At 39.2% G+C, this 23,753-nt stretch overlaps 1 protein-coding gene across 4 annotated transcripts in view; it reads right to left on the bottom strand.

Annotated features, from left to right (window-relative positions):
* Pak3 (p21 (RAC1) activated kinase 3) overlaps positions 1-22,235 on the bottom strand; it is a 308,173-nt gene extending 285,938 nt beyond the window's left edge. For 2 of the 4 annotated variants that reach the window (XM_013078346.3, XM_013078348.3), the window contains exon 1: positions 21,895-22,031. The gene's annotated coding sequence lies outside the window, so the exon portion shown is untranslated. Of the gene's footprint in view, positions 1-21,894 lie in introns of all 4 variants that reach the window. The other 2 variants (XM_087196763.1, XM_004861431.3) reach the window with 2 other exon arrangements.
* Between the last annotated feature and the right edge of the window lie 1,518 nt (positions 22,236-23,753).

Here is a 23,753-nt window from a genome sequence, read left to right as displayed (position 1 = left end):
CCAGATCACCTACAGCAACCCCAAAGGGAAATGAGATGGAATATTCTGATACTCAACCACCTGGACCCACTGAACTGGCAACAAAAGGAGATCTGGAAAAAATGAACTCAGAAATAATTTCTCAGATAACAGGAGAAATTGTGCTCCTATTGCAAGACATGATTAATAAATCTAGAGAGGAGCTCAGGAAGATGATGGAATGCCAACATAGGAAACAAATGGAATCCATAAAACAGATGCAAATAGATTTCCAGGACATGAAAAACTCCACTGAAAGTCTACACAGCAGAATGAGCCAATGTGAGGACAGAATTTCAGATATAGAAGATAAGATTACAATTAGTGACCAGGAAAAGAAAAATTGCTTCAAAATTATAAGGGAACATGAGAAATCAGTCCAGCAGCTGCTAGATGATGTAAAGAAAAATAACATAAGATTAATTGGAGTCAATGAAGAAACAGGAGAGAGTGCAGATGACATAAAAAATCTCTTCACAGAAATAATGGCAGAAAACTTCCAAGGCAGGGGAAAAGAACTTGACATACAAATAAGTGAGGCATATAGGACTCCAAATAGACTTGATCAAAAAAAATCTACACATAGGCATATAATTGTTAAGATTCCAGAAACTCAACAGAAGAACAAAGTTCTGCAAGCAGTCAGAGAAAAGAAACAAATCACATATAAAGGAAAACCCATCAGAATCACAGCAGACTTCTCAACACAAACCATCAAGGCAAGAAGAGCTTGGAGTGACATATTCCAAGCCCTAAAAGAAAACAGCCTCCAACCCAGATTGATGTACCCTGCAAAACTATCTTTCAAAATGGATGGAGAAATAAGATACTTCCATGAGAAAGAGCACCTTAGGAACTTTGGAAATACTAAACCAGCACTCCAAAGAATTTTACACAGTAGCCTAGGAACAGACACTGAGGATCACAACCCCAGGAAGCAAAGCAGAATGAACCCATCTGGCATGACAAGAAATTAAATGTAAAGGGGGAGAACCCAACAAAAAGAAAAAGTCATGGCAATAACAAGTCAATACGTTTCAGTTATAACCATCAAGGTTAATGGTCTCAATCCACCTATCAAAAGAAATAGACTGGCAGAATGGGTCAAGAAGCAAAATCCAGCAATATGCTGCATACAAGAAACACACTTCATTCAAAAGGAAACTCATAGACTGAAAGTTAAAGGGTGGAAAACAATACTCCATGCAACTGGAACCCGAATAAAAGCAGGAGTAGCTATCCTCTTGGCAGATCAAGTAGATTTCAAATCAACACTGATTAAGAGAGACAAAGAAGGACACTACATCCTTGTAAAGGGAAGAATCCAAGAGGAAGAGATGACAATCATAAATATCTATGCACCAAACACTAGTGCACCCAACTATATAAAACAAATATTAACGGACATGAAAAGTCATATATGCACTAAGACAATTGTAGTGGGGGACCTCAACACCCCACTGTCACAAATAGATAGATCAACTAGACGAAAAATAACTAATGAAATGCTAGAACTCAATCGAACTCTTGAACAAATGAACTTAACAGATGTTTACAGAGTCTTCCATTCCACAAAGTCAGAATACACATTCTTCTAAGATGCACATTGGTCATTCTCCAAAATAGACCACATCCTCACACATGGAATATGTTTAAGTAAGTGCAAAGGAATTGAAGTTATCCCCTGTATATTATCAGACCATAGTGTGATGAAATTGGAGATCCACAGCAAAAGAAACTGGAAAAAATTCAAAAACAGCTGGAAATTGAACAACACACTTCTGAATAACCAATGGGTCACAGAGGAAATTAAAGAAGAAATCAGACAGTTCCTTCAATTAAATGACAATGACAATACAACATATTGGAATCTATGGGACACAATGAAAGCAGTCTTACGAGGGAAATTCATAGCAGTGAATACACATATTAGGAAAACACAATGAGCCCAATTAAACAACCTGATGCTAAACCTCAAGATTATAGAAAAAGAAGAGCAGGACAACCCCAGAGCTCATACAAGGGAGGAAATTACAAAGATCAGAGGAGAAATCAATGCAATGGAGACTAAGGGAACGATACAAAAAATCAATGAAGCCAAGAGTTGGTTCTTTGAAAGAATCAACAAAATTGACAAACCCTTAGTCAACCTTGTCAGAAAAAGGAAAGAAAAGGTCCAAATCCATGCAATTAGGAATGAAAAGGGTGACATTACAACAGACCCAGCAGAAATCCAGAGGATCATCAGTACCTAATTCCAGAACCTATACGCCAATAAGATGGAAAACATAGAAGAAATGGACAGATTCCTAGATACATATGACTTACCAAAGTTGAACGAAGAAGACCTAAAAATTCTGAACAACCCAATATCAACCAATGAAATTGAAAATGTAATTAAAAACTTATCAACTAAGAAAAGCCCGGGCCCTGATGGCTTCACTGCTGAATTCTACAAGACATTTAGTGAGGAACTGCTGCCACTACTGTTGAAACTCTTCAATGAAATTGAAAGGGAAGCAATACTCCCAAATTCATTCCTGGAAGCAAGCATCACCTTGATCCCCAAAGCAGAGAAAGACCCAACCGAAAAGGAGAACTACAGGCCAATCTCACTAATGAACATAGATGCAAAAATCCTTAATAAGATACTGGCAACCAGAATGCAGAAGATCATCAAGAAGATCATACACCCTGATCAAGTGGGATTCAACCCAGGGATGCAGGGATGGTTCAACATATGCAAATCAATCAATGTAATACACTATATCAGTAGAGCCAAGGACAAAAACCGTATGATTATCTCCCTATATGCAGAAAAAGCATTTGACAAAATCCAACATGCATTTATGATAAAAACCCTTCAAAAAATTGGAATAGATGGTCTCTACCTCAAACTAATAGAAGCCATCTATGAAAAACCAACAGCCAATATCATACTAACTGGTCAAAACCTGAAATCCTTCACACTAAAATCAGGAACAAGACAAGGATGTCCACTATCACCACTCTTGTTCAATATAGTTCTGTAAACATTAGCCATGGCAATTAGACAAGAGAAAGAAATAAAAGGAATAAAGATTGTAAATGAAGAAGTCAAATTGTCATTATTTGCAGATGACATGATACTCTATATAGAAGACCCCAAGAACTCCACCAAAAGTCTTCTACACTTAATAACCAAATTCCGTCAAGTAGCTGGATACAAGGTCAACACACAAAAATCAATAGCTTTCCTCTACAAGAACAATAGACTCACTGAGAGAGAAATAGAGCCAACAATTCCTTTTTCAATAGCATCCAAGAAACAGAAATACCTAGGAATTATCCTAGAAATCAAAGATCTCTTCTCTGAAAAGTATAGCACTCTGAAAAGAAGAGATTGAAGATGATATCTGAAAATGGAAAGACATCCGCTGCTCCTGGGTAGGAAGGATCAACATAGTAAAAATGGCCATACTTCCAAAACTGCTTTATAGATTCAATGCAATCCCAATTGAAACCCCAGCAACATACTTCATGGACCTTGAGAAAACAATCCAAAGATTCATTTGGAACAGAAGAGACCCAGAATAGCAAAAGAAATTCTAGGTAACAGAGGCATGGCTGTGGTTATCACAACTCCCAACTTGAAACTATGCTACAAAGCTACAGTGATAAAAACAGCATGGTACTGGCAAAGAAACAGACCTGAGGACCAGTGGAGCAGATTAGAAAATGAAGAATCAACTCCAGACACACTCAGCCATCTCATCTTCAATAAAGGAGCTAAACACCTTAACTGGAGGAAAGATAGCCTCTTTAATAAATGGGGCTGGAAAAATTGCATTTCAACTTCTCATAGATTAAAACTAGACCTATATCTCTCACCATGTGCTAAACTAAAATCGAAATGCATTAAAGATCTGAATATAAAACAGAAACACTAAACCTTCTGGAACAGAGGTTAGGTAGAACTCTTGTAGACATTGATGTAAGAAAAGATTTTATGAACAAAACCTCAGTTGCCCATGAACTAGCACAAACAATCAACAAGTGGTATCTCTTCTATTAAAAAGCTTCTATACAGCAAAAGAAACCACCAGCAATGTGAAGAGACAACCCACAATGTGGGAAAATATGTTTAACTGCTCTTCCTCAGATAAAGGTCTACTATCTGGAATCTATAAAGAAGTTAAAAAAACAGACCTCCCAAATTTAAAGACCCAATCCAAAAATGGGCATCTGAAGTGAACAGACATTTCTCAGACAAAGAAGTAGAAATAGCAAATAAACACATGAAAAAATGTTCAACATCACTGGTCATTCAAGAGATCCAAATGAATTCAATGCTGAGATTCCACCTCCCTCCAAAAAGTATGGCTGCCATCATGAAATCAACCAATAACAAATGTTGGTGGGGCTCTGGGGAAAGCGGAACCCTGTTCTACTGCTGGTGGGAGTGTGGACTGTTGCAACCACTGTGGAAATCAGTATGGAGATACCTGAAAGAACTAGAACTGGAAGTCCCATTTGACCCAGCTATAGGTATCCTCCCCAAAGAATTGAAAGAATCATACCACAGTGATACATATCCACGCATGTTCCTAGCAGCACAATTTGTAATAGCTAAAACTTGAAAGCAGCCCAATTGCCCATCAACCGGATACTGCATAAAAAAAAAATGTGTTTTTTTTAATAAAACGGAGTACTACTCAGCCATAAAAATGAGAAATTAGATACATTTATAGCTAAATGGATGCACACTGAGGCAATACTCTTAAATGAAATAAATAGGACACACATGTGTAAATACGGAATAGTTTCTCTAGTGTGTGAAACTGAAATTGCAAGGAAGGACTAAAAGATATAATAGATAATGTGAAAGAGGAAGAAAAGCGGCAAAGGGGAAGTGGAAGTGGGAGGGGTAGGGGAAAGGAAAGAAGGGAATGGAATTAATATGAGAAAATGAAAAAATGGAAACAAAGTCTTTGTAAATAGGGAAGGATGGAGGGGTTGAAGAGAGGGCATGGGAATGGGGAAAAATATGAACCAAGAGAGATTATGTAAAGGTGAAGATTTGCAATGATGAATGTCATTATATTATATACCTAAAATGTACCAATAAAATAAAAATTTAAAAAAAACCCAGACAGATCTGTATTTGGGAATGGAAGAAGACACAGCAAGGACCAAGAACGATGTTAGGAATCATTATTGCCTGCAAGCTCCTCTTGGTGGCTTTGAAAAGCAGAAGGTGAAGTCAATCTCTTGATGTCCTTTGCTGTAGTCTGTGAGTTCTGCAATTGATGACTAAATTAGTCTTAAGTCTCCACTAGGACAAGTAGATGACAAGGAATTGAGGAGTCATGATGATGGAGCTGCTTAGAGTTAATCTCTTGGACATTTGGAAGAAAATAGGCCCCCATGGCATTCATACTATTGGAGGTATAACCAAACAAAGTTTGGTTAGTTCAGTCATTGAGCTGGCTAGACCAAGACGAGGTTCCCAACAGTTCCCTGAAGGGAGGGTACTTCCAGTTAACCTAAATGTCATTGAGAACCTAAAGCCATACTCATCTTCCTATAAAACATCTGGCTGAGTGCTACAATACAAAGCAATACCCAACTCAGTTCATAAGAAAAGGAACTTCAGAAGTTTACAGGTGCTAGGCAGGGTGCTGCCTTTGCAAACTATCATAGAGCACACCCTTGAAGCTTTTCCTAAAGTGGACCTGCAGATCCCAGTCAGTTATCAAATGTAGCTGAAATATTTTGAAATCTGACCTCTGGGTTCTTTCCACTCTGGTTGTAAGGAATGTTACACTTCCTTTTCAGTGACCCATGCACATATCTGCATGTAAAATACCTGTGGTTTCTGGGAATAATTCCAAACTTTCCCCAAAGGAAGGAACAGGGATGAGCTGAGCTGTTCTCAAAGAGCTGGCTGTAATTGCTTTCAGTTCCAAGGTTGAGTTCAAAATGGGTCACCTTCATCATAATGTTTATAAGTTTATAAACATTCAGATTTCTGGGTTTCCACTTCTGAACTGCAGAATCAGCAATTCTCTAAAGAATCTTTTCAGGAATGTCATAAAAGTTGCCATAGAGCAACTTTTTTTGCTCTATGTTGTTTTGTTGTATTTTATTTTATCTTATTTGAGTGCAGAAGTCAGCAATATTTTATCTATTTTGTGGACAAATCTGAGACTCCATAGCCTGCCATCTATGGCATGTGCTTCCAGATACCATATGTTGGAACCCATGGCCATGAAGCCCCACACTTGCCTGAAAAACTCAAGCCCTTAGACCATGTCAGGCCTTCTCTGCCCAACCTAAGCTAGCTACGAATTTCCATGAGACCCTGCTTCTGTGACCACATAACCTTTAGTGCACAGCTGAAGGGTGCTCTGCAGATCAGAGTTTACTTGCACCCTGTGTATCATGTAGACATAGCAGTAACTGTTCAAAAGGTGAATAATGGTTAAATAAATTTCAAAGTCTGTTTCAAAGCACACATATCTGAATATGTCAAATTTGTTTTTCCTTAGAAAGCTTAATTCAGGTCATTTCACATTCCTTAGTGAAAAAAGTAAAGTTGAAAGAGAAAGGACTTCCTTTAGTCAGCATTCAATACATCATATTTTAAATGCTTTATGGGATACAGAAATGAATAAGACATAGTCCTCAACAAGTTGAACCCCTACCTAGGAAGACAGAAAATACCTTCATGTTAACTATCAGCAAAACAAAGTCATATTGTATAGATGCCAACTGAGCATTATAGACCAAAAGTGGTTCAAAAGAGCTGAACTCTGAATCTGTTTTAGGATATACATACCTAAGTCCATAAATGGTATCACCATCCATCAAACTGTTCAATCCAGAATCATGGATGTCTTCCTTCATTCCACCCTCCCCTCAGCTCTCATTTCCAGTTCATTATTATGCCCTTTTTGTTTTAGCTCAAAAGTGTATCCTGAATCTGCTCACTTCTGTTCATGGCTACTGCTACCCCTAGTCTAACCCACTAAGTTTCTCTCTTTCTGAACTACTTTCATGTCCTCCTAACTTGCCTCTCTTTTTTTTTTCTTGCCACCCTCTAGCTCAATTGTGATATTAGTCAGAGTGATATTTTAAAAATACAAATTACATTAGTTTAACTCTAGATTTAAATACTTCAGTAGCTCCCCACTGCACTCAGCTTAAAGAGAGAACTCTTTACTTTGGTCTGCAAGGCCCTATATTGTCCAACTTCACTTGGTTCACTGTCTCTTTTAGTCTCTTCAATATAGTAAGCACCCACTTCAAGTTTTTCCCTTTGCCTGAAGTACTCTCTGTTAATATTCATTCATCTTTCAGTCCTCAAGTAAAACATCATTTTCTCCCAAAACACGTTTTTTTTTTTGTTTTTGGTACCGGGGATCGAACTCTGGTCCTTGCACTTGCGCAGCAGGCAGCGAAACCACTGAGCTAAATCCCTGGCCCTAAAACATGTTTCTTTATGCTTCCCACCCCCATCTCACTTAGGTCTTCCTTGTTACTGTCCCTTACCACTCTGTTCTTTTCTTTCACAGATCTTATAACTATATATATGAATTTGTTTACTTTGTCTCCTCTACTAAACGATGCACTTCATGAGAGCATAATCATACTCTAAGGGTCTAGCACAATACTTAATATATAACAGATGATCAACATGTGTCCTTGGGAATGAAAGGATGCAAGAGAAAAGGAATAAAGAAGTGAGACGATATTAAAAGGATTTTTGGAGAAACCTCAGTAGGAGAACGCCATGAAGAAGGGTATGACAATTTGTGTGAAAAATAAACTCTTGGGGATAGAGGTATCCTACTATGGCTGTGGAATGGGAGCTGTGTTAAATATATACCATTAGAAATATATGTTATAGCTATTTCCAGTGATATAGTAAAAAGCTTAAAACTACAGCCTAAGTGTAAATTTTATTTGACCCTTCACCATGCTTCTACTCTAACCTGATGCCAGCTTGGGATCAGAAAGGCTCTTTAGATATCAGAGGTTTTCAGATTTTTGGAATACTGTATTTGTATATGCTTTACCAATTAAGCATCCCTAATCTGAAATACAAAACCCAAAATAGTTCCAAATCTGAAACTTTTTGAGCATCATGTTGGCATCATGTCAGAATTCAAAATGTTTTGGATTTTGGAGCACTTCTGGTTTCAGATTTTTGGATTAAATATACTCAACTTGTATTCCCAAAACAACCTGGGGTGATAGGATATAACATTCCTGTTCAGCTGCAAGCAGTTAGGGATGATATGGTTCTCCTATGTCCAACTATGCCAAGGGGCCCAGCAGGATTCAGAATGAGTAATGTCTACTGTACCCAAACACTGTATGGTAGTAGAAGAGGTACTAAAGAAAGACTTTCAGTGAAAGTATATCCAAAGTCTTCCCGGGTCATACAAACTCTTCTGAATACTCCATAAAAAAAAAAACTTCTCATGTGGGACCTTACTACTCAGGGCCGTAAGGTTATTATGAAGATTAAATGAGAAAATATATATATAGGCAGTTAGTATAGTGTCTACTAAATAGTAAGCATCAATAAATGTTAACTGCTAATATTATTCCTCCTCTTAAATAGAATAATAGTGTTTACCTCACAGAGTTATTTTGACTACTGAATGAGATAATACATCGAAATACTAATAACAGTGTAACACATAATAAACACTCAATAAGAGTTATTACTGTTATTTATAATGTTAAAAGCAGCAGCAATAGAGCCCAGCTTGGTGTACACAATTGTAATCCCAAAATTCTTGAGCTGAGTCAAAAGGATTGCAAGTTTGAGCCCAGCCTGGTCAACTTAGAGACGTAGTGAGATCCTGTCTCAAAATAAAAAAGGGGTGAGCATATGGCTTACTGCAAAGGTCCTAGGTTCAATTCCCAGTACAAAAAAAGCAACAGCAATAATAATATTGTATAGTTCAGGCTAGAAATAAAAGCTCGAAGTAAGGTAAAGACATTGGGGAACCCAGTGAAAGCACAATTTCCCGACATGGTTGCTTTGGGGCCTCAAGATGTATAAAGAGCCAGAGATTGGTACACATCCCAGGGTGGGCAGGGAAGATTGGTCACCAGGCTGAGGCGGGTGATGTGCTGGGAGGTGGCCAACCTCAAGGCAGGCCTTGTCACCAGGGCTCAATTCCCAGCCTTATGGATAAGGTAGGAACTGTCTCTATGGCAGCATCTAGTTGCCATATTCTATGTATTACTTAAGGAGGAGACAAAGTGCTCTCAAGCCGTTGTCTTGGAGGAATGCCACAAGGGAATTACATAGCTGATAGGGATGGCAGAACAGGTTTGGAAATGGGAGGGGGAGCAACAGAACTTCATGCTGCCTGGGGCCAGTCTCCTGTAGGAGTTGTTAAGCCTAGTCTGTTTTGTCCCATATTCATGATTTTGTGAATCATATTCAGGCCTCCAGAATCAGAGGAGCTCCACATACAAAAAAGCTATCTTCTCAATTTATCTCAAACCATCTATACTTCTCAGGCATCAGAAATCTTGGCTGCAGTGGGAGATAGGCCTAAGGTGGTCCAGACACTGAAAACCAGGGGATCAAAGAACCAACAGGGTCATGAAAGATGGCAACTGACTTATCAACAATACCTAGTCAAGCATTTCTATGTTCTAAGCAGTATCCTAAGAATTTTTCAGGAATCATCTTGTTTATTCCTCAAAAAACATGAAGAGGTTGCTTCCCCATTGTACAGGTAAAGAAACTGAGGTCTAGAGAGCCTAAACGACTGTCCAAAGTGCCTCAGTCAGAACACAAACATCTCCTTGGAGCTTCATGCATTCACAATATAAATAAAAATTATCTACTATAAATGGCAGTACATAAATGAGCACTACCTTTGCAGCAGAAAGATATTATCTCCTTGATTTCTTGCCACAGCTTTATGGAGGTAGGTACTGATATTACTCTTTCCAATTCGCAGAGCTAAGACAATCAGTTGATTAAGAAGCTTTCCAAGACCATACAGCTAGTAGGAGACAGAGTAGGGATTTAAACTTAAGAAGGTGATCACTTTAACCTTTTCAATGCCTTCTCTTTTTCTAACAAACAGCATGTTTTTGCAGGGAAAAGCTGAAAACACATTTACATATAAATAGTCCCCAATTTAGAATGATTTAACATACAATTTTTCAGCTTCACGATGGTATTAAAGGGATATGTATTCAGTAGAAACCATACTTAGGGTTTTGAATTGTGGCTAGTGATATGTGGTGTAGTAATATGTAGTCTGACACCCCTCTTGTAATCTTGGGCAGAGGCAGCAATCTCTAGCTCCCAATCATCTATGTGACTGCAGGAGAAAACAACTGATACTCTACAGTGTACTTCATTGCCATCTTATTTTGGATATGGGTATTCAATAATTACAAGGTATTCAACACTTGATTATAAAAATAGCTCTGTGTTACAGGACTCTGCCCAAGTGTAAGCTAATGTAAGTGTTTTGTACACGTTTAAAGTAGAAGACTAAGGTATTATGCTCAGTAGGTTTTGTGTTTGAAATGCATTTTTTACTTATATTTTCAATTTATCATGAGTTTATCAGGACATTACTCCACTGGAAGTCAAACAGCATCTGTATCTTGGAACATTTTCCTTTCAGAGTATTTGACTGTTCTAGTATCTCCATGGAGAAAGGACAATGAGGATCATTACATATGGAAGAACAAGCTTAGAGAGGCAGAGCAAATTGTCACCATTAGTCATGGAGCAAACAACTGCTTTACAAGACCTTGGGACCTCGGCATCTATTGACTTTCATGATGGAAAATGACAACAAAGATGATAGGCACTGCAGAAAATTGGAACTCTCTTCTTAGGGCTCCAATTTGAAGGGGATTTTTAGGGAAGGTAGAGCCAACACAAGATCTTTCCTGGATAGAGCTCAGAAAAAAAAAAAAAGAACACAGTCTGTTTCTGTGCAGCAATGTCAAATTGCTCCATGTCCTGCAATACGGTCCAAGTGAAAAGTTAGTCTCCTCCAAACAAGGATTAAGGTTAAGGTTCAAGCATGAACTCACCTGCATAGATATATTCTGGAAACTTCAGGGCATGGTTTTGCGGTGCTCATGAATTTAAATCATATCAATTCCAGTTCAAAGTCTGTACTGGTGGATGTCAAATACCCCTTGCTGCCTGTTATAAATTTGATGATGACAATCATACAGGAAGGACTCAGGAAAACCGCAAACCCAAAAGTGCAAGCCAACAAGTGATGTTCACCCTATCTTGGGCTCTCCTCTGAATTGCTTCCCTTTAACCCACTCCCTCATTAGCTGAGAATGTCCAAGAAGTCACTCTACCTTCCAGAGATCCTCTATACTTTTGGCACCAGCCTCCTGATGACAGTAGGAGAGGAAAGCAAGAAGTATGCTTATATTCCCTTACTACTCTATGAAACTAACAATAGTCTCAGGAATCGCAGTAATTTATTTCTCAGTGCCAATATTTACAGGTTTACTGGGTTATCAACTGTCAAGGCTCAAACTAGTCTCCTAGCCCCACCCCCAACAAAGATGCATAATAACTCTGGCAACATTATGTTGCCATTGAAATGAACCCCTCCCTTTCTCATTATTTAAGTTACTTCAGGGCTTAGACTCTTCATACTCAAGAAAATCTGTTGCTTCATACATTCACCTTTGGTGTAACACAGTCTTATTACCGTGGGGAATACTCTGCTTAACCATTCTGGCCCCAGGACCAGACTCACTTTGCTCCTCACCTTTTGAGAGAACCTGTGCAAGTCACTTAGCTGCTCTGACCCTATTTCCTTCTCTGCCAAATGGAAATCAAAATAGTATCAGCCTAGTAGAGTTATGGAGGGGATTAAATGAAACATGCAGAGAGTAGCACAGTATGTGACACACAACAAATGCTCAACAAGTGGTAGCTATATAACAAAGGAAGTCTTGCTGTCTCTGAAAGTCTGCTTTACAGAAGCATTTCCTTAGCTCCAGCTTCCCTATAATAAAAGAAGAGCTGAAGGCTGGGACATAAGAAAATATGAAGGGCAAATGGATGCACATTGGTGCTGACTCCTTTCCTTTTGGCATTTAGAAGGCAGGATAGCACTGAAAGAGTATCTGAGGATGAAAGAAACAAAATCAGTGATGTGACCAAGTACAGAGGGCTGTATTATTGAATATGTCCAAAGCAGGCTGTGAAGAGTTAACCCCACAACTGGCTTGTTTATACAAGTGAGTCTGGCTGAAAGCCATGTGCTGATGTGCCAAGGTCAGAGTAATTCGCACCCAAATTCTGTTCCCACAACTAAAACCTTCTGACTAGAAGGACAATGTTCTAATTACAATAATATATTTTGTTTATTCTGTTTCTAATTCAAGAATGCTTTGTCTTGTCCTTTCTGAGCCTTGTTGACATTAATTTCCATAGAAACCACACGTCACCTTTACCCCAACTGATGGCCAATAAGTCAGTGCCTGGGACTGGTCAGCCCCTTTGTGGGTTACACCGGCATTGGTCATCCTAGCACCCCACTTTCTCTCTTAGTTTTGTCTCTTAGTGTATTTTTTTCTCAGGCTTGCGTTGCACACTGGGCAGGTGGGGACTACAGACTTACTGCAGGAGTCTCCGGCAACCAGGGAGAGGGTGAGGAGTGGGGAGAAAATATTTAAAGTGTAGTGGAGACTGGGGAGGGAAGGGCATAAAAAGCGAGGTTGCTGAGATCCCTTGACTGGGATTTTAATGAAGGGAAGAAAACTCAAAGTGGAAAAAGTCAAAGGAGGAAATAGAAACTTGAAATGAGAATCAAGGGAAAGCTTAGGCTAAAAGGGTAGGGGTTCTAGATACTACTTTGTCCTTTCTCAGTGATGCTTTTATTGAAGGTTTTATTTAAAAAAACCCCTAAAATATGTTCACTGTCAAATAACTGGTCAGTTCATCCAAATTGCCAATATTAAAAAGAACTCTGCTTTCTCTTTCCTTCTGCAGAAACCAGCCTCAGGGAAACAGATAAAAAACCAGCCTCCTCAAGTGCAATCTCATTGGTTCCTAAGCAGAGCTACTGGGAGGACAAGACTTTTCCACTCTGGAAAATTGTTTCATTCCCTCAGGCCAGAAAACCCAGGAGATTTTGTCTCCTGCAAGCTACCTCAGAAGAGGGTTAGAGTCTCCTCTAGAATCACCTAAGTAGCTAACAAATACATTTATAGAGTCCACCTTTAGGGTTTCAGATTCATTTGGTTGAGGTGGCACTGCTTGTATATTTTCTTAAAGTTTCCCCAAGTGATTCTGTTACAAAGTAAGCTCTCACTTTAGAGATAAGAATACTTTATTTAAATTGAAGGAACAACAATACAGATTATCTATTCCCAACTATTTCCCTCATTTTGTATGTGAGAAACTGAGGCCCAGAGAGATTCAAACACTTGTTCAAGCTCACAGAGCAAATTAGTAATAAAATCAGAACTGGAATCCAGGTTTTTGCCTCCTGATTTATCATAAACTCCATTAACCAACTGTCTTTGCCTCTTTGTTAATGAGATTTTTGGGGGGATTAAGTACAGAGACAAGTTCTTATAAGAGTTAAAAAACAGTACCACTTTCCAAGAATAATTCATTAGAATGAATAAAAAAATGGAAATTCCCAGTTCTACTGAAAGCACCAGTTTTAAAAGAAAAGGTGGCATTTCCTCTTGTAATCATCATAAAGGAGAAATGTATCATATGACTTATGTGTAGAAACCATATTTATAGCAATAAATTTTATTACACTTCATCAGTTTAAGTTTTTAAATTTTATTTTACAACAGTATTTTGGTACTGCAGATTCAACACAGGTCCCTCAAATCATACTACATTCCTAGCTGTTTTTATTCTTTTTTTTTTTTTTGAGACAGAGTCTCACTAAGTTCCTACATTGTGTAAGCTGGGCTCTAATAATGCTTAAATTTTAAATCATTCAGCACTGAAGAAGAGACTTCCTAGATTGAAAATAGTACATTCCTCAATTCATAATTGTCAATAGTTCAAATAAATCAAATAATTCCCTTGAGGACAATAGCCTATCCATCTTTTGACACTCAGAAGTATCCCAGGGGTAGGCCGTGCCAGCACTACACTAGGTAAAGTGAACATCAGGTGAGTATAAAGGGCGTGATTAAATCTATTATATTAGAAAGCTTTACTTGAAAGCCATATATATCCATCCCTAGAGGAGATAGGTTGCCAAATTGTTAGTTAGCAGTGTTAGTGGGTGTTGTGAGCCTTTTTTAGAAATGTCCAACTCAGTATTACTCCTTTTCAAATGTGTTCTCCATCTGAGAAACAGGCAAGAAAAAACTACCATCACTCTTTCATATGCCTCATTCTTGTGGCCCCTAAAGGATTTTAAGGTTGATACTGTCCTCTTCAGATAAAAGATATTCTTAAGGCACATAAACAAACACTATGATTTTCATCTTTTTCCTTATCCATAGACCCTATCCTAAGCTTAAAGCAAAATCCCTTTGACCATATCTTATATTGGCAGAAAAGAGACACAAGAAGATGAAAAGAAGATGAAGCAAGCCTGGCCAGAGTGAGAGAAAAAGATACACCTGTACCTATTTGCTACTATTCCCCCTGCAGAGTGACATCATTGTTTATTTCTATTAAAATAACTTCCCGGGCCTGGGATTTATCTCAGTGGTTCTGGCGCCTGCCTTGCAAGCGCAAAGTCCTGAGTTCGATCCTCGTAGCAAAAATAAATAAATAAATAAAAATAAAATAAAATAACTTCCCATGGGAGGGCCTCAAACTTGTCCTCTTTGCAGGAAGCCAAGCTAGACAGAAGCTGATTCTCATTCAACACAGCATTCAGAATTCTGGAGCCAACCTTATTAACCTCAGAGGTCAGTAAAGATGCAGCAAGTGCATTTACCTAAGTGTCTTAAAATATGGTAGAGTTTTAAAGTTACTCTGTCATTGCCTGCTCATCCAACTGCTGCCAGCAAAGATGACCCTAAATCGCTACTCATTTCACAGTGAATTTAAAGAGATTTGATGTTGAATATGATTTTCACACAGCTCTGGTTTGAAATGAATTAAAAACCATGTTTGCTTAAATAATTGAAGATGAAACATGTATTACATGTGTTTCTCATGCAGTTAGCAATTTCTGCTTCTAGCCTTTCATGGTGTCTTAATATGAACTCTAGCCTAGCACTGGATTACAAGAAGACATCAAGAAGGGGCCAAATGTGCTTTTCTACACTATGATAGAAGTGTAATTTGAAAAAAATTTAGAAAGCAATATGGCAACATGTAGAAAAAGTTGAATAGATCTAATCCTAGAAATTTGTCTTATAGAAATGAGCCAAATCCATATAACATAGTACCAGTGTGTTGAATTGTGGCATCATTTGTATCTTCATAAAGGAACAGATTGACTAGTATGATTTTTAAAAAGCATGAACGTTTTTGGGCCAGGGATTTAGCTCAGTGGTTCTGCTGCCTGTCTCGCAAGTGAAAGGTCCCAAGTTCAATACCTGGTACCAAAAAAAAAAAAAAATCATAAACATTTTTGTACAATGAAAGACACTCAAATCAAAGTTAAAAGACAAACAGTAAACTGTTTAATATATTTATAACATAGATAGCAGTTAGTTATCATCCACAATAGAAAGAGATTCCATTATCACAATGAGAAAGAACAACTCAACAGAAAAACAGGCCAAAGATATGAAATACCAACACAGGAGAAGAAATACAGGTGGTTAAAAAAAAAAACAACCCAAAAAACAAAACAAAATAAAAAAAGAATGATGTTCAACCTTGCTAGTATTCAACAAAATACAAATAAAAAGATTATTTACAGCCTTCACATTGTCAAAGATTTAAAAGATTAATGCCTGAAATTGGTGAGGAAGAGCATGGAGAAATGGCCATTCTTGATGAAAATGTAAATTTCTATAATATTCTTGGGAGCTAACTTGGCAGGCTGTATTAAAATCAGAGATGTGCAAACTAAACTTTTTGAACTTGCAATTTTACTACTGTGAATTTATATGAAAAAAGTAATTTTCCATAGCATGCCAAGATGCATGTACAAAGAAGTACATTGCAACAATATTAAAAAATATGAAAATCAGAAATAATGCAAATATTTTATCAGTAAAGTTTAGATTAAAGAAGTGATGTCACAATTATATAATGGAATACTATGCAGTTATTTAAAGGATTAAATTACTAGGTATATACTGGTAGGAAAAGACCCAGGCACAAAGTTCAGTAAAAAACATGTTTTAGAATAGTATGTGTAGTAGCCTGGTCTCATCCTTGATTATCTTATGCATATAAATACATATGTGAATATTCATAAAAATAGGTACAATGTGATACATACAAAACTGTGAACACGGTGGAGGATCAGTGTTGGAGAAGCCAGGAACATTCTACTTCATATTTCTGTTTTTACAAGGACAAATGAATATGTGCTCTTTGGATAATAAAAATGCTTTTTTAAAACAAGAAGTGAGGCATTCATTCTGTGAACTCCCCCACAATGTCCAGCTCCCACTCTCATCCTCTAAAGATGTCCTTTTCAAGGACACAGTATTCCAGCATCTAAGGCAATTTCTAATACCCAGAGCCATAAGCGTTTATTATTTAGAGGTTAAACTAGGGTGAAAAACACTGGAGAAGTGGAAGGGTTGTGTCATTCTTTTGGAAAAGTTTTCATTTTGTTTAAATATAGTATGATGAACACCCTTTCTGGTCTTAACCCCCTCACCATCCTCCCAAGTCTCCAGCCATCCTTCCTGTCATACTTTGTCCACCCTGGCCCTCCCTCTCTATCTTCTAAAGGTTAAACATGGTTAGTTTGTTTCAATTCCTTTTCTGTTTTGACGGCAATTTCAACACTCAATCTCATTCTTTTATCTTAAAGAAATTTCACCATAACTTGTCCTCCAATGTGTCAATTTGGCACATCCCGGTATTTCCAATTCCTTCCAAGCTATGGTTGACAATTCCACATCTGGGAATGTTTAGTATTTAGGGAGGATGTATATGTAACCCTAGACTGTGCTGGAGGTCTGGACTGAGATAGCACTGAAATCACACACACATGTTCATCAATGTGTGCCTTTCTCTGGAGCTGCACCAGTAGCTTTCATCAGATTTTTCATGGGCCTTGGCCCACAAAAAAAAGTTAAGAATGACCAAGGTAGAGGCATTGGAATGGTCAAATGGTCCCCTGAAAAATACCCATTCCTTATTCTTGTTCAAACCTATACACTCATGTAGAAAGGAGAGTGACAGAAAGAAGCATGGCTTTTCAGGTTCTGCTAGAAACCTGTTCTGCTAAATCTGTCATATGAGAGCCTACACAGCTCAGACCTAGATGTGATCTCCAAGTTGAATTGAGCAAGCCAACCCACAAAAAGGCAGCTACATCTACTATATGAGCAATAGGATACAGCAGATATAATTTTTAGCTATTAGGATGACTCTGTCATGTAGTAGCTGTGTGACCTTGGGGCAACTCTATTCACTTCTCTGGAACTTATTTCCTCATCCAAAAGGAAGGTTTGCATCAGATGAACTTCTAAAGGCATGTGTAGCTTTACCATTTAGAGATCTCCCCCTCCTGGACAGGCATCTCTACAAAGCTCTCCAGAACAAGGTGTGAGTTCACTTTCACTTTCCAGCATCACACAGTCTTACACAGCTTTCTCTTGTGGCTGACAGAAATCATTCCTACTACCACTGCAGCTGGCTGCTTTCATGCTGACAAGAGCTAATCCATACACAGAGCACTCTAGAGCTACTAACTCCAATAACTCTATATCAGGCTCTTCCTCAAACCCAGTTTGCTATGGTTATTTGCCATTGATTGTCAAAAGCTCCATCCTTCTTTTCTGAAAGTTTGCTAAGAAAAGAGGTTGAGAAAATTTACATGAGTATGGGTCAACAGTCACTTGAGTGTCATTTCTTTTGCCTTAAAATTTCCTTTAAAATGGCCTAAGCCTTAACAAATTGGACACCTAGAAGCTGCCCCTGCAAACAGGACACCAGCCCAGAATAGACTTTGGAGCCATTGAAGAGGAACCCTGCCACATGGAGCCCTTTAGAAATGCTCCTAAAAGATAATGAGTGTGAAGGATAAAAGCAACACGCAACTAAACTGAATTCCCACTTCCAGGGTTCTCTGGTCAGCAGGATGTGTTCATATTGATGGGCTTTTTCTAAAGTCTGTGCTGATGATAATTCTGGATCAGGAAATTAAAAGGCCACACTGAAATCTTCAGAATGTGTAAGGAAATAAGCCCAGAGAACTGTCACCCAAGGTTGAATGAGGATACGCCTTTGTAGTCAAAGCTGAGCAGAGAACCAAAGAGGCCTGCCCAGTAACTCAGCAGAAAAACAGGATTTGGGCCTGAATTATCAGGATAATTGCCTTAATTCTTCACTTCCCTTTCATAATAACCTTGAGTTTATATAGAGCCTTTCTTCTAAGGAACTCAAAATACTTGCAGAGATATTATCTTAGTTGTCATCATACCATCACAGTCAGTGAGAGCATGAGAACAGTGATTATTATCAGCTTAATTTTACTGATGCAGGAAGGAAGAAGAGACTTACAGAGGCAAAGTAAGTCATCCAAGTTTATCTTCCATCCAAGTTTACCCAGCAAGATACCGACAACCCAGAAGAGAATGCTCTTGCCCAGCATTTCCCAGAGAGCTTTCTTGTTAACACCGGTCCAGCCACCTGCTTGTTGGAACACCAGGTTCTGTGGACAAACATCTGAGGAATGTTGAGTATTTTGCTCTCCTGGAGAGACACAATATACATTAGGCTAAGAAAGGCTTTTAGGGGAAAAAAAGGCTTTTAGAAGCTCTGCAGTAAACAAAACTGTTTCTGTTCAAGCCAGAATTCCAAACTTAATTTGACCACAAAACTGTGTGTGTCCTACTAGCAGTCTACCTTCTTTAGAACCCATATTGAGAACCACTGGTCTAGCCATTAGACTGATAAGAGTATCAGCACAGTAAACAGATCAGTTCCATTCTAGCCCAAGTTGTAGGGTTTTTTAAAAAAATAACTATTATATAATATCAACAATCAGTGAACCAAGGATCTTGATGAGACAAAAGAACCATAAGGTCATCATCTTCTTTACCACAGGGCAGTGGCCAGACTAGGAAGCAAGTTATTCAAGAAGTCACCTACTTCTACAGACTTTCCTCTCAAATAGAACGCAAGACTATTTTTGGTCTTCATTTAAGGAAGGATAGGCTTGATACTGATTCATGCCCTCTTAGTCCACACTCTTAACTAGCATAATTTTGTGCCTACCAGGCACTTCGAGTAGAAATCATCAGTCTCTAGGCTCAGTCCTGGTACCACTCATAAATCTATACAGCCAGCACCAATAAAACAAAATAGGAGACTCCGAATGTGCCCCTGTTCTGGCTTAATTGCATGAGTATTAGTCATTATATATCCATCTCAAAACTAATAGACAGCACAAAAATGTAGTGCTACTGTATTGTTAATTACCAGGGACACTACCAAAAGTATCTAAAATGGAAAAGTCCCCAAGGATCCTGTCCTGGTTAATTTGCATTTTATATGCAATTCAGGCAACAGATTTAATTTTTATCACTATCATTTTCATATTTTCTCTTGGAATTTATTAAATATCCACAGCATATGGGGAAATGTCTACATTGAAACTGGGAACTTCAATGAAAAGTAAATGTAACACAGGTTTACTTGTCATTATCCACTGGTTATGTGAAAAATTGTGGGTCAGCAATTTTGTGTGAAACATATTCACAGTAAAGGTCATAGATGCACTGTTATTTAGACTATCTGATTATGAATTCTTTTATAAAGCAACAAATTCTGCCATGTGGTACTATCCATTTCATTCATTTGCTTTGCAAATCCACATTCAAAGATATCAGATTTGCTTAAAGCAAAACACACTAATATTAATAAATGAGCTGGACCTTTCTTAAGATAGAAGTGTGTTCTGACCCTGATCAGTCTGCATTACTGGGTCCCTTTGGATTCACCATTAATCATTGTCCAAATTAAGAAAGATTTATTCTTGATTTGTTGAGAATTTGACAGTAATACTTCCAGACTCTCTATAGTCTTATTTAGCTATAACCTCTCTCTGCCTTTATACATGTTTCATCAACTTAGGATGCCATTCTTCACTTAGCTATCTAATCAATTACTTCTTCAAGATTTGACTTAAATGTCACTTTCCCTGTGAAGCCTGCCTCGATCATAGCTCCCATCCCCAGCCACGCACCCCTCCTCAGTGTTCCCACAGTACCCTGCCCATCGCTTGTCATACTCTGTTTACTCGCTCCTATCCTGCACACCATGAGAGCTGAGATGATATTTTATTTACTTCTATACTTCCACTATGTAACACTACTATGAACAACACAGCAGGTGTGTAATAAAAGTAGGCTGTTTAATCACTATCCTTAAAAGAATATTTTTGGACCATGAAAAGCAATGCTTTATTAAAACCACAAATTAAAATGTCAAAGAAGAAATTAAAATCTGTTAATTTGTACTGATCTCTTTTTTCTTTGATTAAAAAAAAATGACCTTGTGGTTTAAAAAAGACAAAAAGCCCTATAAAGCAAATTCAGGACTAATATATAGGTTCATTTAGTCTGTTCCCCTTTCCCCAAACATACAGCTATATTCTTTTTTTTTTTTTTTTTTTTTTTTTTGGTACCGGGGATGGAACTTGGGACCTTGCACTTTCAAGGCAGGTGCCGGAACCACTGAGCTAAATCTCTGGCCCCATACAGCTATATTCTTACACATCACAAACTTCACTGTAGTAGGAAGTCATGAAGATCCACTAACTAAAGAGTTGGGGGGGGAGGGTGCTGCAAGGGTCACTGTAAGTGCTTTGGGTCACTATTGGCTGAGAGAGGAAAACTCGCTAAGAAAGTTGGGCATCTTTGGGGGAATAATAAAGATGTTCAGCAGGGCTTCATCAACCTGGTTGGAAATTCCACATACAGAGAGTACTACGCAACTGCCCCAGCTGGGGGGATTTCTGGCACTTTGAAACCATCATTACCCTTCCAATGTGGGCAGAACAGGTTGGACCTGATCTGCCTGCATGTTGCTGCAGTCTGACTTGGCATAGGATGAGACTCAAGAACATGTAATGCCAAGAGTAGCCCAGCCCCGTGGTGCAGACAGACAGACAGGCACACACACACACACACACACACAAACCCACACACACACACACACACTGCTTCAACTCACACTCAGGGAATCCCATGCAAAATTTGCACCATCTCCCAACACACACCACTGCATTCCTGTCCAATCATCATACACTGGGAGTGCCCCTTCACATTCTCTCACTTCCCCACCCGTCCAGCCGACAGCAGCCCAGCCTGGAGCTGGTAGCTAGTGAGGACTGGTTTTTGTCCTATGTAACAAAGCCCCAAGCACCCAGGTGCCCCGCGGGATCAACTCCATCCTGTTCTCCCCGCCCCCATCCCTGAGCTGCCAGAACAAGAGAAAGCTCAGCTCTTGGAAGTGGATGCGAGATGTGGGGGTGCAAAGAAAGAGAGCTTTGGGGAGGGGCGGGAACCGGGAGTCCGGGCAGCTTCAGTGTTCTCTCCCCAAGAGTCAAAAGAGAAGGAAAACTGACACCGGTACCCAATTGCCTTTCCACCCTGTCGCCTCTCCCTCATTTATTCATGAAGCAAGACTGAAAATAGATTAGTCTACCCTCTAGTACGCCGCAGGCTCCTCCCAGGGGCTCTCGGAGCCACCGGTGCCCCAGTAAACCGCAACAAAGCGCCCCCTGCACAGACCTGTTCCAGCCTCTTCGTGGCCCGAGAGAGGGAAGCTGTTGTCGAGGATTCTGCCCTCCGTCGCTGGGGAGAAGGAACCTGGGATGGGAGGAGGAGCAGGAATGGGGAGAGGAAGAAGGATGAGAGGGGATAGGAGCAGTGGCTGCTGCTGCGGCGGCGGTGGCGGCGTTGTCGGCGGTTGGAGGAGGAGGAAGCAGAGAAGGAGGAGGCTGCTTCTGTGGCAGCTGCTGAGGATGCTCTGGCGAGAGGCAGGGCTGGGTGCCTGGGTGTGGGCTCACGTGCGCCCCACGGCTCGGCGATGCGCTCACGTCTTGGTGTATTTAGAGTGTGATTATTCCAATTCCGACCTAGTGTGAAACTTGTGGTTCCTGCAGCCAGGCGGAAGTGAAACCTTTCCAAACTCCTAAGGGGGGTGGGGGTACTGGACCCCCCTTTGTCAGTGTTCTTTCTGGGCACTGGTGGTTTGGGTCCTCACCTATCCCTGCAAACACTATAGTCAAGGAGAGAAGAAAAAAGAAAGACTAGGAATAATCACCATCATCACATTGTATTGAGTCAGGGCTCACATGGTGCTGGGGGCTGTTTGAACTACTCAGAAGATAATTTCTGTTCTAACTGGGATTGACTTTCATGAGTTGGGGTGCCCATATCTTCATACATGACCTGCGTTCTATCTTTTCCCCTGTGTCTTGTTCCAATTCTACATCTCTGTACTTGTAACCAAGGTGGCATACAATCAGTTCTCTCTTCTGTCCGCTCACCCAGTCAGCATTTTCCAGTCCCTAGCTTCTTTAGGGTCAGAGAGTCACTAAATCCTCCTGCCAATTGCTTTCTAGAAATAAGGTACTCAGTTTAGATGAGAACCAAAACTGGTTTTCCACAAATAAGTGGGTTGATGATCATCATAGATTCAGCTGGAGACCCAGTTTGTACATTCAGCTCTAAAGTTAAGAAACCAGTTGTGAAAACACAATTGTTTTTCATGATCCAACCCTCCAAGAACTCCTTGTTTGAGGCCATGGTGAAAGTCACCTTCTCATTGTTGAGCTTTTGAGAATTTTGCTTCATCTTGCCTAATGGCTTATACTCACACAGCACTTTGAGATTTAGGCCAGGAGTGGTGGCATGTGCTTATAATCCTAGCATTTGTGAGGCTGAAGCAAGAAGATCACTGCAAACTGGAGGCCAGCCTGGGATACATAATGAGTTCAACTACATAGTGAGACCTTGTCTCATAAAAAAAAATAAATAAAAAGATTTTGAGATTTACAAAGCCCTTCCTAATAAACAAATTCCCTGCAATAACATTTCTGTGAGTTACCCATGGGAGATGTCATTATTCCTATTTGATAGATAAATAACTAAGGTTCAGCAAGGTGAAGTGGACTTGCCTATATGTTGGTTGATCCAGAATTGAGACCTAGATCTTCAGATTTCAATGCCAAATTTCCCTTTTAAAATTGTATCTCAAAAAAAGAAATTTCAGATTCATTTATTGATCTTCACATTGGAGGTAAATGGTTCTGCAATAGAAGTTGAAATTGTTAACTGAAATGAGACTTTGAATAAGTTATTTTGTATTGTCTATACACTCAAGTGAAACCTTCAAGTTGATGGACAAAACACAGTTAAAGACTTAGGCCTCATTCTCCAACCAGCATACATAATCACTCCTTTGATTTTGCTACCAGTACTGTCAGATTAATTTGAAATGAAGGTGCAGAAAGGACAATGAGAAGAGAATCTATTTGAGTTTCCTATGGTAACAACCTTGTAAATGGTTTCCCCACAAGTTGATCGCCTACTCCAAGACATGAGAATGAATCATTGTTTGTCACCAAGAGAGGAAATTTGCCTCC

This window comes from Heterocephalus glaber, unplaced genomic scaffold (assembly GCF_053883595.1).
Source record: "Heterocephalus glaber isolate CG9 unplaced genomic scaffold, H.glaber_assembly_v1.0 deba00001613, whole genome shotgun sequence".
Taxonomy (NCBI): Eukaryota; Metazoa; Chordata; class Mammalia; order Rodentia; family Bathyergidae; genus Heterocephalus; species Heterocephalus glaber.
Note: the sequence above shows the minus strand (reverse complement) of the source record. Positions and strands in the feature narration are given on the sequence as shown.